Raw genomic sequence first — 18,890 nt, 5'->3', positions numbered from 1 at the left:
ACAGCTTGATGGCTAGAGAGATTTATGTAATTCATAAAAGATATAAAGACAGTATCTGATGAAACAAGTTCCACAGAGAAACAGAAGAAACAGAAAGGGAAAAATTGGCCATGTGGACAAGAAGGAGGGCCCTCTTCCATTTGCATTATAAGAGAGAAAGAAAAAAAATAGGTGAATATGGAGAAACATAATAGGCAGGAAGGAAGAAAGAAAGCAGTTGGAATTCTTGCCTTATGGCCTCAGTTTCCTCAGTGCAGTGAGAGGCTAAGTCTTCTCCTGAGATGGCAAGAGAAGATGGAATGTTAGATGTGGGGGGAAATCCTCTAAGTTTGGAATAGACAATGTAAAGGAGCATTGCATTGTAAATGAGGAGCAGTGCAAAAGAATCTGAGGATTTACCTACATTTTGGTGACTAAGAATTATTGGAAAGTATTACCATACCCATCTAAACTCAGAAAATATAAATTTATCATAACTTCCATATAAATAGTTAAATGACATTCCTTCCAGATCCAGGTCAAATGGTTGCTCCACTATAAAAATTCCTGTGACCCAAACAAGCAGAATTTAACAGTCCTTCTCTCGTAGTGCCACTAAGCCTAAAATATAGTTATATAAATGCACTTAAAACAATATATTAGATGAGTATACATTTTATTTGTGTTACATGCTGCTCCTCAACAATACAGTGAGCTCTTTGAAGGCATGGCTGTATTTTAGACTACAGTATATATCAATAAATGTTTGTTGAATAAATAAATGAGTAATCACTTATTTTTCTGGGGCAGTGCATGTCCAGATGTGCATTTACAGTGTAATCATTAATACTTCTCTCAAAATCCCTTCCCTGCCACTCTTCCAGCCTAGGTACTCTGAACACATAGTTTTTCTCTGTTAAAATGTGTCCAGTATAATCTGGAGAAGAGTGTAATTTTGTTAGACAGCATAGTAGATTAATCTGAGGTGTTTAAATCCCTGATTTAGAAACTTGAAAAAGAACCATGCATTATAAACAAGCGATTACAATACAAAGGTAATTTTCTATATAATTTTAAAAATTAAAATTTCTTTTTTTCAGATTTTATTTAAGGGAATTCATTTACTATTATATTATACATACTACTGGTCAATATATTAATGTCCAAACCCAAAAACAATGATTAATTTTAAAAGTGGCTTGTACTTGATTTTTTTTTCAGAAAATATTCCACTGTTATTTCTTGTCAAACAATCAAATGAGCAGACTTCTTCCAGCCTCAGGACTATGGAGCAAGCGTGACGTGCAGGACTGCAGCCCAGTCCATGTGGTTTTATTTGTTAGTTAGAGTGCGAGCTGCCAATGGGAAAATGGGGCATGTTTTAATGATGTGTTGTATAATAAAGTTTTATCATGAAAAGCATTTTAACCCAAATTAGGTTATTTATTTCTTTTAATAAGTTTAAATCTACTCATTCATATTGTACACACAATATCCCATCCTCTCGCACAATCTTTTTGCAATCTTTGTTAGCATATGCGACTTACACCGGGTGAAGCAATTCTCAAGGATGGATTAGCAGGCATTTTCTGTAAAAATCCAGGTGATAATAGAATTATTTTAAAAATCACACTGCCATTTCCCATATTGGCAGTGATACCTATTATTTTATGCTAAGGTACTCATTACCAGCCTACTGATTAAAAAGCTAGCTTTTTGTTCAAATGCATTGTAAATTAAATATTTGCTGTACTTACCAGTCCCTTTCAGTTGATGATATACTGCTAAATAGATATCTCATATGAATTCTACAATGAAAGTTGTAAGAATAAAAGTTATTCATCTTGTATCAGATCTCATGGACTTCAATTATTTTTGAGGGCATCCCTCAACTTGTCAACTCACCCCCCACACTTTCTTGGAAGTTCCATTTAGAATATGAATAATCCTCAATTTTCAAACTTATAAGAGAGCATATTCTTAGGGCTGCATTATATGACAGGAAAGGAAGAGCTTCTATACTTTGACATTTAGCTTCCTGTAATATTGTACCCTATCAAAGAGCATCGAAATGCTATTTATGCTCTGAGTTTCAAATATGCTTTTGCTTATGAGATTATCTTTCCCTTTGAAAACATTCCAATTTGTTCTTCAATGGAAAATGCAAATCATCTGCTTAAAGACATGCATCATGTTGGTTTTAGGAGGGTAAAAAAAGTTTCAGTCAAAAATCAAAGAGGAGGAGGTGGCTAATAAAGTCTTTTTATAAGAAGAATGTTGCATATATTTAACTGTGGACAAGCCTGAAGATCCACATGTTATAAATGCAACAAAGAGATGTTTTCTTTTGTGTAACTCTCCATCATTTATTCATTCACTTATTCACTATTTGTGTGACACTGGTATAAGCACTGGAGAAAAGCAGTGAACAAATAGAAAAAAAAGTCTGCACTCATAGAGCTCGAACACTTGTGGGGGAAGGTAAACTATAAGCAAAATAAATAAGAAATTATATTGCATGCTCGAAAGTGATAAGTGTTAAGGGAAAAAATGAAGCACGGAAGAAGAATGGGTGGGATATATAATTTTGTATAGGATGGTCAGAGAAGAACTCACTCAAATGGTGACATTTGAGCAATAATCTGAAAGCAATGAAGTGAACCATATAGATTTCTGGGAAAAGACCATTCTTACCAGAAGAAAAAGCAAATACAGAAGCCCTGAGATTGGCTGTGGAGAAATAGCAAGGAAAACAATATTGATGAAGTGCAGTGAACAAAGGAGAGGACTGAGAAGTTGAAGTCAGATAAGTAACGGGTTCAGATTGTATACAGCCTTGTAGGACTTTGACTTTAAATCTTACTGAAATGGGAAGCTCTTGGAGGATTTTAAACAAAGGATGTTAGGGTCTAAATGTTTGTGATGCACCCAAGTTCACATGTTGGAACCTTTACGTGAAGGTATTAGAAGGTGGAGCCTTTGGAGGTGATTAGGTTATGAGGGTAGAGCCCACAAGACTAGGATTAGTACCCTTAGAAAAGAGATCCCATATAATTTCCCTTATATGTAGAACCTAAAAAACAAAATAAATGAAAAAACCAAACAGAAACAAACTCATAGATACAGAGAACATTTTTGATGGTTGCCAGAGGGGAAGAGGGTTGGGAGGATGGGCGAGGGGAGGAAAGGGATTAAGAGGTACAAATTGGTAGTTGCAAAGAAGTCATGGGGATGTAAAGTGTAGCATAGGGAATATAGTCAATTATATTGTAATAACTATGTATGGTGTCAGATGGGCACTAGATTTATCAGGGTGATCACTTCATATGATACATAAATTGTCTAATCACTGTGTTGTGCACCTGAAACTAATATAATATTGTATGTCAACTGTAATTAAAAAATAAAAATTATTTGGAAAAAAAAAAAGATCACAGAGTTCCTTAGCCACTTCCACCACCTGAAAATACAACTCGGAAGAGAGCCTTCATCTGACCATGCTGGCATGCTGATCTCAGAATTTCAGCCTTCAAAAGTATGAGAAAGAAATTTCTGTTGTTTACAAGCTACCCAGTCTCTGGTGTTTTATTATAGCAGCCTGAACGGACAAAGACAGAGGAGTAATATGATTTGACGTGCCCCAAATGGTAAAAGCAAGAGCTAGCAAACTGACTAGTTAAAGCCCATTTCCTTTGTTTCCCAGCCTCAGTGGACTCTCTACCTCATTTCAGTAAATTTGGAATCACTGTTCATTCTCTGTTGAGACCACTACTTGATTTCTTCCTACTGCTTTTCTGTAGTTGTAGTTCATGTTGTATATTAACAGGGTAGACAAATCAACTACAAATATATAACAACACACTATTAAAATTATGAATTGAGAAGGAAGGTCCAAGATGGCAGATTAGGTAAATGCTATGCTTGCTACATCCTAAAATCATACCAAAATTACAAATAAATTATAGAACAATCAACAATCAACCTCAGGAATCATCTGAAGACTAGTTCAACAGAACCCCTATAAAGAAGGATATAAGGAAGAGGCCATATTTTAATGGCTGAGCCTTATAGGCAACCAGCAGGTGGCAGTAGGCTAGGAGGCCCCTGGGCCTTTTGCTAACCTGTCTTGGGGCAATACTGGTGGCAGCCAGCCTCGGCTCACAGCAAGGACACCCCCAGATGCCTCCACGTTCATCACAGGCAGCAGCCAACCACATAGAGCTTTGCAGTTCCTATGAGGTAGCCACAGGCTCGTCAGAGGCAAGGCTGAAATTGGCCTGTACAAGAGCCCCTCCCAAGAGACAGCAGAAAAAACACACCCAGAGGCCAGCTCCACACCACACTAGAGCACTACCTGGTTAGGCCCCAAAGTGGCAAACCCAAAGGGTGGTCTCAATTGGCACAAGACCATGCAGGAGTGAATCCCTCTCTGGAGGGTCAGCCCCTAACAGCAACTCATACACTGTGGGCATAGCAAATCCTCCAAGTCGGTCAGCCTGGGAGTTAAAACCACCAACTAAAGCACCAAAAGCAATCAAGTCTCAACTATTGGGTTGTTGGAAAAGTCATGATGTATTTTTTCTGTTTTTTGTTGCAAACATGCGTCATGACTTTTCTGACAACCCAATACAATAGAATACACATGACACACTCAAGGGACACTCCTGGAACACACGGAAAGGAGATCAGGGAGACTACACCATTGGAACACACAGAACACATACTACATAAAGCCACCCAGCAAAGACTGAGAGACATGGGCGATCTACCTAGTACACAGAAACAAACACAGAGATGTAGCCAGAATGAGATACAAAGAAATATGTCCCAAATAAAAGAATAGGGGAAACCTCCAGAAATAGAAAAGGATGAAATGAAGGAAACCACCTCCCAGAGACAGAGTTTAAAACACTGGTTATAAGAATACTTAAGGAACTTAGTGAGAATTTTAACAAATAAATAGTTAGCCTATAGAAGGACTTAGAACCCATTAAAAAAAACACTCAGAAATAAAGAATACAATATCAAAAATGAGGAATACACTAGAAGGAATCAACATCAGATTAGATGAAGCAGAGAGGATTGACTCAGTGATTTAAAAGACAGGGTAGCAGAAAATACCCAATCACAACAACAAAAACAAAGAATAAAAAAGACAAAGACAGTTTAAGGGACCTGTGGGACAACATCAAGCATAACAACATTCATATCATAGGAATACCAGAAGGAAAAGAAAGGAACAGGGCATCGAGAACCTATTTGAAGAAATAATGATTGAAAACTTCCCCAGCCTGGTGAAAGAAATAGACATACAAGCCCAGGAAGTGCAAAATTCCAAACAAGATGAATCCAAACATGCCCACCCCAAGCTACACCATAATTAAAATGCCAAAGGTTAAAGACAAGGAGAGAATCCTAAAAGCAGCAAGAGAAAGACAATTACCATATTTCCCCATGTATAAGATGCACCATTTTAAAAAAAATTTGGGGTCTAAAAACGGTGCGTCTTATACAGTGGTTGTAGATTTTTTTTAATTGCATTTCCCGCTTTTTCGCGCTTGCTGTCTTTGTGCTCGTTTCGCACTTGTTACCGGTATATTACGGTAGGTTACGTTTTGCCATGTTCTGCCCAGAAATGGCTCAGAAAAGATTTTCATACAGTGCTGAATTCAAGTTAAAAGTGATCCAGTTTGCAAAAGTGAATGGAAATTGTGCTGCTGAACGTAAGTTTGGTCCTCCTCCAACTGAGAAAACAATCTGAGACTGGCTATGGGAAGAAGAAACCCTACTGAAAACGCCACGGCAGAAGAAGGCCATGAGAGGCAATATATGAAGACAGTGATTCGTCATCAGACACAGATGAGGACAAGCTAATGGTTGGGAGTTTTGACAGTGATTAGGAGTTGTATGAATTTTATGATGAATAAAACTTGAGTTCAATAACTTTATGTAATAAATTTTTTTTCAAATTTTAGGTCCCAAAATTAAGGTGCGTCTTATACATGGTAGTGTCTTATACATGGGGAAATATGGTAGTTACTTACAAGAGACCTCCCATAAGACTATCAGCAGATTTGTCAAAAGAAATTTTGCAAACCAGAGGGAGTGGCAGGGTATATTCCAAGTAATAAAAAAAAAACAAGGGCCTACATACAATCAAGACTACTCTACCCAGCAAGACCATCATTTAAAATTGAAGGAGAGGACCAGCCGAGTGGCGTGTTGGTTAAGAGTTGGCTTGGGACGTCACCTCTGAGCAGCAGGGCCCCAGTTCAGATCCCACATGTGGGCCAGTGATGCTGCGCCCTCTAAAGCTAAGATGGTGAACAACAGCTCGACCTAGAGCTGGGCTGCAGTGGGGTGGCAGTGGGCTTCCATGAGCTACTGTGAGTGGCCGGCAGTTGGCGTGACCAGCCGTTTAATGGCTGGCAAGCAACTGCCTCACCTGGGAAGAGCGCAAGGATAATACCAACATGGGCCAGTGAAGCAATGTCCTTTATAACTAGACTGAAAAACAAAAGGACAGCAACTTGTCTGTTCCCCTTCCCCGATTCCCCAATAAAATCTTTAAAAAAAAAATTGAAGAAGAGATAGTTTTCCAGACGTGAAAAAACTAAAGGAATTCATTTTCTCCAGTCCAGTATTATAAGAAATGTTTAAAGGACTTCTTTAAGCACAACAAAGGAGAAATAAATAACAAATGAAAATCAAAAGTGTGAATAATAAAATGGTAATAACTATGTACCTATCAATAATCACTTTAAATGTAAACTCTCCAATCAAAAGACACAGGGTAGCTGAACAGATAAGAAAACAAGATCCATGCATACGCTGTCTATAAAAGACCATCTCAGATCGAGAGACACACATGGACTAAAAGTAAAGTGATGGAAAAATATATCTCACTCAAATACAAATGAGAAAAAAGCTGTGGTAGCAATACATATATTGGAAAAACTTGACTTTAAAATGAAGACTATAGTAAGAGACAAAGAAGGACATTACATAACAATAAAAGGATCAATTGAATAAGTGACATAAACTTAGTAAACATTTATGCACCCAACATGGCAGCACCTAAATATATATAGCTAATACTGACTGACATAAAGGCAGATGCCAACAGGAACACAATCATAGTAGGGGACTTTAACACCCCACTGACACCAATGGACGGACCCTTTAGAAAGAAAATCAACATGAAAACAGCTGCCTTAAATGACACACTAGACCAGATGGACTTAATTGATATTTTTAGAGCATTTTACCCTATAGCAGCAGAGTATACTTCTTGGAATACTTTCCAAGACAGACCACACATTAGGCCACAGAACAACACTCAATACATGTAAGAAGATTGAAATCACATCAAGCATTTCTTCTGACCACAATGGTATGAAACTAGAAATGAATTATAAGAAAAAAATCTGGGGCCGGCTAAGTGGTGCGATGGTTAAGAACTGGCTTGGGATGCCAGAGGGCCCCGGTTTGGATCCCACATGTGAGGGCCAGTGACACTGCCCTCTACAGCTGAGATACTGAACAACAGCTCGACCTGGAGCTGGGCTGCCGTGAGTCTCCGGCAACGGCGTAGGCTGCAGCCCCTGTGGCAGTGGGTTGCCATGGGCTACCGTGTGTAGCCAGCAGCCAGCGTGAGCGGCCAGCAGCCACAGTGAGCGGCTGTCCAGAAGCCGGCGACTGATCAGCTTCGCCCGGGAAGAGCACAATGATGGTGCCAACTTGGGCCAGTGAAGCGACATCCTCCACAACTAGATTGAAGAACAAAATGATAGCAACTTGTCTGTTCCCCTTCCCTCAATTCCCCAGTACTGTTCCCATCCCCCAAATTCCCCAATAAAATTTTTTTAAAAAATCTTTAAAAAGAAAAAAATCTGATAATCACACCAACACATGGAGGCTAAATAACATGCGACTAAATAATGAATGGGTCAACAATGACATCAAAGAGGAATAAAAAGATGCCTTGAGAAAAACAGAAATGAAAACACAATGACCCAAAATCGATGGAACACAGTGTAAATAGTCCTAAGAGGGAAATTCATAGTATTGCAGGCCTAACTAAAGAAACGAGAAAAATCTCAAATAAAAAGTCTAAATTTATATATATAAAAACATAACAATATGCCTATGGAAAAAGAATAGCAAATAAAGTCCTGAGTGAGTAGAAGGAAAGCAATAATAAAGATCACAGCAGAAATGAATGAAATAGGGAGTAAAAATAAGTACAAAGGATCAATGAAATCAAGAGCTATTTTTCTGAAAAGATAAATAAAACTGACAAATCTTCAACCAGACTCATTAATAAAAAAAGAGAAAGGACCCAAATAAATAAAGTCAGAAATGAAGAAGTGACAACAGATACCAGAGAAATATTTTAAATGTTTTATTTCTTAAAACATTTAAGAAAATACAACACATAACTATACGTCAACAAGTTAGACAATCTGGAAGAAATAGATAAATTCCTAGAAGCATACTATCTTCCTAGGCTGAATCAAGAAGAAACAGAAAGTCTGAACTGACCAATTACTAACAATGAAATTGAATCAGTAATCAACCAGCTCACAACAAACAAAAGTCCTGGAACAGATGGATCACAGGTTAACTTTACAAAATATTTTAAAAAATAATAATAACATTTATTCTTCTCAAACTATTCCAAAAAATGCAAGAGGAGGGAAGGCTACCAAGCTCATTTTACAAGGCCGTCATCACCCTGATTTGAAAACCAAACACATTACAGATAAAGAAATCTATACACCAATATCCTTAATGAACATAGATGCAAAAATCCTCAACAAAATATTAGCAAACAAAATTCAGCAATATATTAAAAAGCTGACATAATACACCATGATCAAGTGGTATTCATTCCTGGTATGCACAATTGGTTCAGTATCTGCAAAATAATTAGCGTGGTACACCACATAAACAAAATGATAAATAAAGGTCATACGGTCATATCAATAGATGCAGAAAAAACATTTGACAAAATCCAGCATCCATTTATGATTAAAAACTCTCAGCAAAATAAGAATAGAGAGGACATATGTCAATATAATATAGGCCATATATGACAAAACCACAGCTAATATCATACTCAAAGGGGATAAGCTAAAAGCATTCCCCTTAAGATGAAGAACATGAGGATGTCCACTTTCACCATTTTCATCCAACATAGTACTAGAAGCCCTAGCCGCAGCAGTAAGACAAAACAAAGAAATAAAATGCATCCAAATGAGTAAAAAAGAAGTAAAACTGTCATTGTTTGCAGATGACATAATACTACATAGGGAGACCCCAAAGATTCCACCAAAAAAAAAATTAGAACTGATAAATAAATTTAGTAAAGTAGCAGGGTGCAAAATTAATATTCAGAAATTGGTTGCATTTTTATACACCAATAACAAACTATTAGAAAGAGAAATTAAGACAACAATCCCATTTAAAATTGCACCAAAAATACTTAGGAATAAATTAAATCAAGGAAGTACAAGACCTGTACTCAGAAAATTATACGACATTGAATAGAGAAACTAAAGAAGGCATGAATAAATGGAAACATATACCACACTCATGAATAGGAAGAATTTATATTGTTAAACTGTCCATAGCACCCAAAGCAATCTATACATTTGGTGCAATCTCTAACAAAATACCAGTGGCATTTTTCACAGAACTAGAACAAATAATCCTAAAATTTATATGGAACCTTAAAAAACCCTGAACAGCCATGGCAATCATGAGAAAGAACAAAGCTGGAGGTATCATGCTATCTGATATCAAATTATACTACAAGGTCATAGGAATCAAAACTGCATGATTTTGGCATAAAAACAGACACAGAGACCACTGGAACAGAATAGACAGCCCAGAAATATATCCATGCCTATATAGTCATTTAATCTATGACAAAGGAAGCAAGAATTTACATTGATACTGGGAAAACTGGACAAATAATGCAAAAAAATTAACTGGATCACTTTCTGATGTCACATACAAGAATAAACTCAAAAGGAATTAAAGACTTCAATGTAATACCCAAAACCATAAAACTCTTAGAAGAAAATATAGGAAATAAACCCTTAGACATTACCCTTAATAATATTTTTACTGACATATCTTCTCAAGCAAGGAAAACAAAACAAACAAACAAACAAAAACAAAAAAAATAAATGGGACTCCACCAAACTAAAAGGTTTTTTCATAGCAAAGGAAACCATCAACAAAATGAAAAGGCAGCCTACAGAATTGGAGAGATATATTTACCAAAGATACATGTGATAAAGAGTTAATAAGCAAAATTTATATAAAATAAAACTTATACAACTCAACAATAACAACAAAAAACAAGCAATCCAATTAAAAAATGGGCAGAGGATCTGAACAAACATTTCTTCAAATAGAATGTACAGACCACCAATAGACACATGAGAAGATGCTCAATGTCACTAATCATCAGAGAAATGCAAATAAAAACCACAGTGAGATACCACCTCACTCCTGTCCGGGTGGCTATCATCAATAAATCAACAAACAACAAGTGTTGGCAAGGATGTGGAGAAAAGGGAACCCTTGTACACTGTTAGTGGCATTGCAAATTGGTGCAGCCACTATGGAAAATAGTATGGAGGTTGCTGAAAAAATTAATAATAGAACTACATTATGAACCAGAAATTCCACTCCTGAGTAATTATCCAGAGAAATCCAAAACACTAATTCAAAAAATGTATGCACCCCTATTTTCATTGTAGCACTATTCACAATAGCCAAGATATGCAAACGACCAAAATGCCTATCCATAGATGATTGGATAAAGAAATTGTGGTACATTTATACAATAAAAATACCAAAATATTACCATTTGCAAAAACATGGGTGAACCTAGAGGATATTACGCTAAGTGAAATAAGTCAGACTGAGAAAAACAAATACAATATGAACTCATTTACATGTAGAATCTAAAGAACAGAATAAATGAACGAACAAAACAGAAATAGACTCATACATACAGAGAACAAACTGATGGTTGCTAGATGGGATGGGTGAGAAAGGTGAAGGGATTAGGAAGTACAAATTGGTAGTCACAAAATAGTCATGGGGATATGAAATACAGTATGGGGAATACAGACAAGAATATTATAAAAATTATGTATAGTGTCAGATGGGTACTAGACTTATTGGGGGATCACTTCATAAATTATATACATACCTAACTACTGCACTGAACACTTAGAACTAATATAAAATAATATTAAATGTCAACTATAATTTGTTAAAAATACACACACACACACACACACACACACACACACACACACACACACAAAGGTCTGACAATTATGGTCGCAAATTTGTTGCAAATGTGTTGCTAACCTTTTTTATATCAGAGGGATTATTCATTATGAATTGGTACCAACTGGACAAACAGTTAACCAAGTTTAGTATCTGGAAGTGCTGAAAAGGCTGTGTGAAAAAGTTAGACGACCTCAACTTTTCACCAACAATTCATGGCTCTTGCATCACGACAGTGCACCAGCTCCCACGGCACTGTCTGTGAGGGAGTTTTTAGCCAGTAAACAAATAACTGTATTGGAACACCCTCCCTCCTCATCTGATCTGGCCACCAATGACTTCTTTCTTTACCGAAAGATAAAGGAAATATTGAAAGGAAGACATTTTGATGATACTCAGGACATCAAGGGTAATATAACAACAGAGTTGCAAAATTGCTTTGAAGGTGGACTACGTGCCTGCATTGGTGCATAGCTTCCCAAGGGGAGCACTTCGAAGGTGACCAGAGTGATATTCAGCAATGAGGTATGTAGCACTTTTTCTAGGATGAGTCCGCGAACCTAATTGTCAGACCTGACAATTAAGTTACATCCTGTGAATGACTATATATATATATATATATATATATATATATATATAGTCATAGGAGGTAAAGTACAGCATAGGGAATATAGTCAATGGTAATGTAATAGCTATGTACAATGTCAGAGGAGTAGTAGACTTGTTAGAGTTATCACTTTGTGAGGGGTGTAAATATCTAATCATTATGTTGTTTTGTATACCTGGAATAAAAGTAATACAAAAATTATAAAATTATGAATTCAAACTTCATAACGATGAGGGAAAGACTCACAGTACTGTGATGTACATTACTGAGTGGCATAAGCTTTTATAGAATGTAGCTATGTATAAAATGGATTCAATTTCTTTTCAAACTTTATGACCTGCAGTATGGATAATTAAGGCCATAAGGCATAAAGAAGCATTTTTCTCATTGCTAAAAGATTTAAATATACCCCTTTTTAGAAGCAGAAGAGAAGGAAAGATACCTGCTCATTCTGAGTTATTTTGAAATGTAAATATATTAAAATAAGCTCCATAATTAATGCTATATTTAGGTAAATTGTGTAGAAAGTTTACCTTTACAAATGCTCAAGATGTTTTCTTTATGATTTGGTTAATCAGACAGTACTATGCTTGGGCTGCACTATGAAAGCTATGTTTTAAAAAAAACAAACACTCATAGACACAGACAACAGTTTAGTAGTTACCAGAAGATAAGGGGGAGGGGGGAGGTAGAAGAGGGTAAAGGGGGTCAAATATATGATGATGGAAGGAGAACTAACTCTGGGTGGAGAACACACAATGTGATATATAGGTCATGTGTTACAGAATTGTACACTAGAAACCTATGTAATTTTACTAACCATTGTCACCCAAATATATATATATATATATATATATATATATATATATATATATATATATATATATATATATATTTCTTAAAATAGATTTATATTTTAAAGGAAACATCAGAAGAGTACAAAACTTACCAAAAGACTTAAAGATACAACATGGGATCATCTTTCACTTCTGTTTTTCTTTATTCAGGTCAACATTCAGAATATTCAGATTGTATAAAGCCTTTTAGGACTTTGGATTTTACTCTTAAAGACTTGGGAAGCCATTAAAAGAAGGAGTAATGCATATACATATTACATGTGTATATCAGGGTTTAATTGACAAAAGTAAAAAAAAAAAGAAAGATCTAGGCACTACTGCATGCTAATGTGTAAGAGAAACAGCTAAAACTACAACAGTGGGAGAAGGAAATTTCAGGAAGGCATGCTGTAACAGGATGCAATCTTTGACCTTAGCAGAAAGACATAAGTGAAGCAAAAGAAAAGGATCCATGTTAGGGACAAATTAAATCCTGAATACAAACATTTGAAGGGTTATTTTCCTGAGGCGTCACTTTTATTCCTCTACTCTCCAGTAAACAAAATCCAGTGTGCCAAAAGTGATACTCTTGTGCTAAAGTAGATAACATTACCACACACTTATTACTTTACTATAAGTCCAAAAGACAAAAGGAATATATACTGCAAATTAAATGATGGTACAAATATAATCCCAAGGTTCAATGAACATTTGGCAATCAGCACTGGGTAGACAGAGGTGGATAGCTAAACTGTTAATTTAATCAAGTAAGCAGCTCTTATCAACTTCCCTGTTCTATCTAGCCAGGTTCTTTTCTTCAGTCACTTTATCAAAAATCATTTTATCAAACTCTTCTCAGGTTTCAATGTGCATGACTGACAAGTCACTATCAAAACTCTTTTAATGTACTACTAGGATTCTGTTGTTTTTAATTTTAAAAATAAATTTTGATGAACAGATCCTGAAATTGAATCAATAATATAATTTCAGAAAATTTGACAAGCTATGGGGTAGATTTTGTAGGAATAGAAGATCCTTAATCGTACATCCAAATTCATACACAAGCCAGTTTAGTGTGATTGGTATGAACTTGTGCTTTGGAGTCAAACAGATGTAGGTTTGAATCCAGGCTCCATCAATTATTTTGTGACCTTGGATGTATTTAATGTCTATTTTACTTAAAAGTAAAAAAAAAAGGCTGGCAATAATATTTACCTATAGCTTTGTAACTGGTATTAAGAAAATGTATGCAAAGTCCCAGGAACATGTAGTATTAGTCATTATTATTAACATTATCATTATTTTTGCCAAATGGTTCAACTTGACCAGTTCGTAGTATAGTATATTTTCTTCTATCCAGGACCCACTTAATAAATTGCCTTGTGATCATGAAATGCTTCAAACAGTACCTGGAACATAGTAAGTACTAAGTGATATTTAAGTGCCTGTAAAATAAATAAAGTTAACTGCCTTGTATAGGAAAGAGTTGAAGTTTAGGGGAAATCCCTGGACAGGTCTTTCTCTTCTATTATTACTGTGCAGTATTCAGCAGATATTGCAAATAGGCTATAAAAAAGATAAGAGATCTGGCTCTTGCCATCTACCTCTTTTTTCTAGTCTGGCTTCTTTCCCTATTTCAAACTTTTGTTCTGCACTGCTTGATTGTATACTACTACTGTGAAAACTTCCAGAGGTGCTGCTATTTTAGAAACTACAATAGAAGGATAGAACTAAGACTGAGCTATTTGAGAACAGGTACCATGTCAATTTCTCTTTTTATGCCTAAGGCTGAGGCATTACTTGGTAAGTGAATTAACACTCTAATGAATGAATGAATAAACCAACGAATTAATGAAATAGAAAAAAGGCTCAATAAGAGTATCTGTAGCAAGTTTATGGATACTGAAACATTTCTCAAATGAATTCTTACATAATGTGCTGCTCAAGTAGCTTCATTCTATTCTGAACTTTTTTTAAGTAAATAGAAACAGTGTTAATATAAATGATTTCTAAATCAAGAATGAATTATCTTACAGTGTCTTCAATTTAATTAAAAGTATGATAATGATGATTCTAAGAAAGCTGCTTCACCATTGACACTACTCAAGTAAAAAAGATAATCTGTATTTGATCAGTAATGCTAGGATGTGTCTGTCATAAAGTCTGAGGAGCTTACTGCTTTCTTGTGATATCCCCAAAGTATGAAAGTATATCAAAAACACTACTCCTGGCCTGATGACCCATAATCAAAAAGAATTATACAAATGTGAAGTTTCTCCCTGAGGAGAAAGGGGTTTGTACCCCCACAGCATACACCCCAACCCTTGAAACCTGCACCTAAAAGATAAGCCACCACAATTTCTGGTTTTGGAAACTAACTGGGCTTACATCCAGGAGAACCACAGGGCAATAAAGAATAAAGATTCCATTCTTAAAGGCTCATGAACAGACTCCTCACTTGAAGAGCCAGTAAAAAAGCATCGGTAATGAAAAATGCCTAGACTGTAGGTGAAGGAGAACCATTTGCTAATTTTAAAGCATCTGCTGGAGGGGCAGAAACTTGTTGGGATTCTTTTTGGGCAATGAGGTTGTGCTGGTGGGCATCGTTTTTGCACTCTCCCTCTAACCTGGTAGTGCTGGTGGGTACACCCTGCCCACCTGCGCCACTCCCATGGTCTGCATCAAAGCCAGCTGGGGAGTTCCCCCCCACACACACACACACTCCCAAAGCCAGTGGATGCATACAGCACACACAGGGGTCACCCCATGAGCAACCAGCTCTTGCAGCCAGGGGGGATTGCATTTCTGTGCCCTAGGCATCTGAAACAATTGAAGAAATCATTCTTGGCAGGCTACCACCCCCAGGGCACTATACAAAGAGCAGAATGAAACACACTCCCAGTCTTCCTGTGATAAAAGCCTAGAGACTTGTCCTGGAGCTTCAGCCCAAGGGGCAGGCTTCAGGGTTATCACACATCCAGAGGCTATGGGAGTGCTCTCATGGAAGGTAGGCTGGGGGCCATTATCTTTTCATTCTTCCTTAGCCTCATTAAAATTTTCTGGTATCTCCCAGGAAAAAAGGAGCTCATATCCTCCTCTGGAGCCAAAACTATTGCAACTGTTGCTAAGGGAACATCTTCAGATCACATTGTCTGGGGGACAGCAAGATCTATGACTGCAGTCACACAGTACATCTATATATACCTATATATCTCTATCTGTAGCTCTATCTCTATCATCTCTATCTCTACATCTATATGATGTATCACAGAGTCTGTCATATCTGTATCTATATATCTACATATGTATATCTATTGAGGGTGCCAAAAAAATGTATACACGTGGACACTTTGGTCAACGTTGCTCAAGCAGTAGTTCACCATAATCAGAAGTGTCTGGACGCTGATGGTAAACACTTTGAGCACCTCTTGTTAATTGCAGAAGTCAAATGTGACTTGTATTCATCTTTTGTTATTGGTATATATTGAGTATTACAATTTTAATACAGTTTTTTCCTTTCTTAAAATGTGCATACATTTTTTTGGCACCTTCTGTATATCTGTCTATATCTACATCATTTATATCTATATATCTTCCAATCAGCCTGAAACTAAGTGCTGACTGAGGTCCCTCCCTCAAGAACCCTCACAGGTGTTGGTATACCCTCAACAATTGGATCTACCAAGAAAAAAAAACAGGCTTCTTAGACAATCACAAAGCTTGTTTGAGGTACAACCAAGAGCTAAAGCAAAATTAAATGATAAGGTTCATCTACTAAACAAGGCCACTCCTTCAAGATTGGGAGAAACAGTTGTTTCCTCTAATACATGAAAACAAACACAAAGAGTCAAGTGAAATGAGGAGACAGGAATATCTTCCTAAAACAAGGACAAGATAAATCTGCACCCCCCAAAAAAACCCTAATGAAACAAAAATAAGTAAATTACCTGATAAGGAGTTTGAAGTAATGGCCATAAGCACACACAGATGAAAGTGAAAGGATGAAAAAAAGATGTTTTATGCAAATGGAAATCAAAATAAAGCTGGGGGGAACTATACTTATATCATCGAGAGTAAACTTTAAAACAAAGGCTGCAATAATAAAAGACAAAAATGGCATTGCATAATGATAAAGGGGTTCACCTAACAAGAAGATATAGCAATTGTAAATATTTATAAACCTAACATAGGAGCCCCAAGTATATAAAGCAATAATAACAGACCTAAAGGGAAACATTAACAGAAACACAATAATAATTGGGAACTTGAATACCCCACTTACATTAATGGCTAGATCATCTAGACACACAAAAAAATCAATAAAGAAACAGCAACCTTAATGGAGACATAAGTCTAGATAAACTTAATAGATATATACAGAACATTCTACCTGAAAGCAGCAGGATACACACTCTTCTCAAGCACACATGGAACATTCTCCAGAATAGACCATATGATAGGCCACAAAAGCAGTCTCAATAAATTTAAGAAGATCGAAATCATATCTGGCATCTTTTCTAACCACAACAGTATGAAACTAGAAATCTATTACAGAAACAAAACTGGAAAATCACAAATATGTAGAGATTAAACAACAAGCTACTGAACTACCAATGGGTCAATAAAGAAACCAAAGTAGAAAACAAAAAATACCGCAGACAAATGAAAATAGAAATACAACATACCACTATCTATGGGATGCAGAAAAGGCAGTTCTAAAAGGGAAGTGTATGAGCAATACAGGCTTACCTCAACAAACAAGAAAAACCTCAAAGAATCTAATTTTATACCTAAAGGAACTAGAAAAAGAATAAATAAATGCAAAAAGTAATACAAGAAGGAAATACTAAATATCACAACAAAAATATATGATGTAGAAACTATAAAGACAATAGAGAAGAACAATGGAACTAAGAGCTGGTTCTTTGAAATGATAAACAAAATTGAAAAACCTTTAGCTAGACTAAGAAAAAACAAGAGAGGGCCCAAATAAATAAATTCAGAAATGAGAAAGAGAAGTTACAACTGATACCAAAGAAATACAAAGGATCCTAAGAAACTGCTATGAACAAATATATACCCATAAATTGGACCGACTTAGAAGAAATGGATAAATTTCTAGAAACTCAATTCTCTAAGACTGAATTATTAAGAAATACAAAATCCATACAGACCAATAACTAGTAAGAAGATTGAATTAGTCATCGGAAAACTCCCAACAAACCAATGTCCAGAACCAGAAAGCTTCACTGATGAATTCAACCAAACATTCAAAGAAGATTTAATACCTATTTTTCCCAAGCTCTTCCCCAAAAAATGAAGAAATGGGATTGCTTCCAAACTCACTGTATGAAGCCAGAATTACCCAGATACAAAAACCAGACAAGGACACCCCCCAAAAAAAAGAAAGAAAGAAAAAAAAGAAAATCACAAGTCAATATCCTTGGTGAACATAGACACTAAAATCCTCAACCAAATATTAGCAAAGTGAATTCAATAATACATTAAAAGGATTATACAACATAATCAAGTGGGATTTATTCGAGGGATGCAAGCATGGTTCACCATCCACAAATCAGTCAACATGATATACCACATTAACAAAATTAAAGATAAAAAATCATATGATCATTTCAACAGATACAGAAAAAAGCATTTGACAAAATTCAACATTCATTGATGATAAAATCTCTCAACAAAGTGGATATACACGGAATGTACCTCAACATAATAAAAGCCATATATGAGAAGCCCACAGCTAACATATTGGGTTGTCGGCAAAGTCATGATGCATTTTTGCAATGAAAAACATAGAAAACCCAATAGTACTCAATGGTAAAAAAGACAAAATATTTTCCTTTATGATCAGAAGCAAGACAAGGATGTTCACCCTCACCACTTTTATTCCACATAGTATTGGAAGTCTTAGCCAGAGAAATTAGACAGGAAAAATAAATAAAACATATCCAAATTGAAAAAGAAGTAGTAAAAGAGTCATTATGTGCAGATCACATGATTTTATATACAGAAAACCCTAAAATCTCCAACAAAAACTATTAGAGCTGAGAAATAAATTCAGTAAAGTTGCAGGGTAAAAGATAATATACAAAAATCTGCTGCATTATTATACACTATCAACAAACCATCAGAAA

The sequence above is a fragment of the Hipposideros armiger genome, unplaced genomic scaffold (assembly GCF_001890085.2).
Source record: "Hipposideros armiger isolate ML-2016 unplaced genomic scaffold, ASM189008v1 scaffold_323, whole genome shotgun sequence".
Classification (NCBI taxonomy): domain Eukaryota; kingdom Metazoa; phylum Chordata; class Mammalia; order Chiroptera; family Hipposideridae; genus Hipposideros; species Hipposideros armiger.
This window is presented reverse-complemented; position numbering follows the sequence as displayed.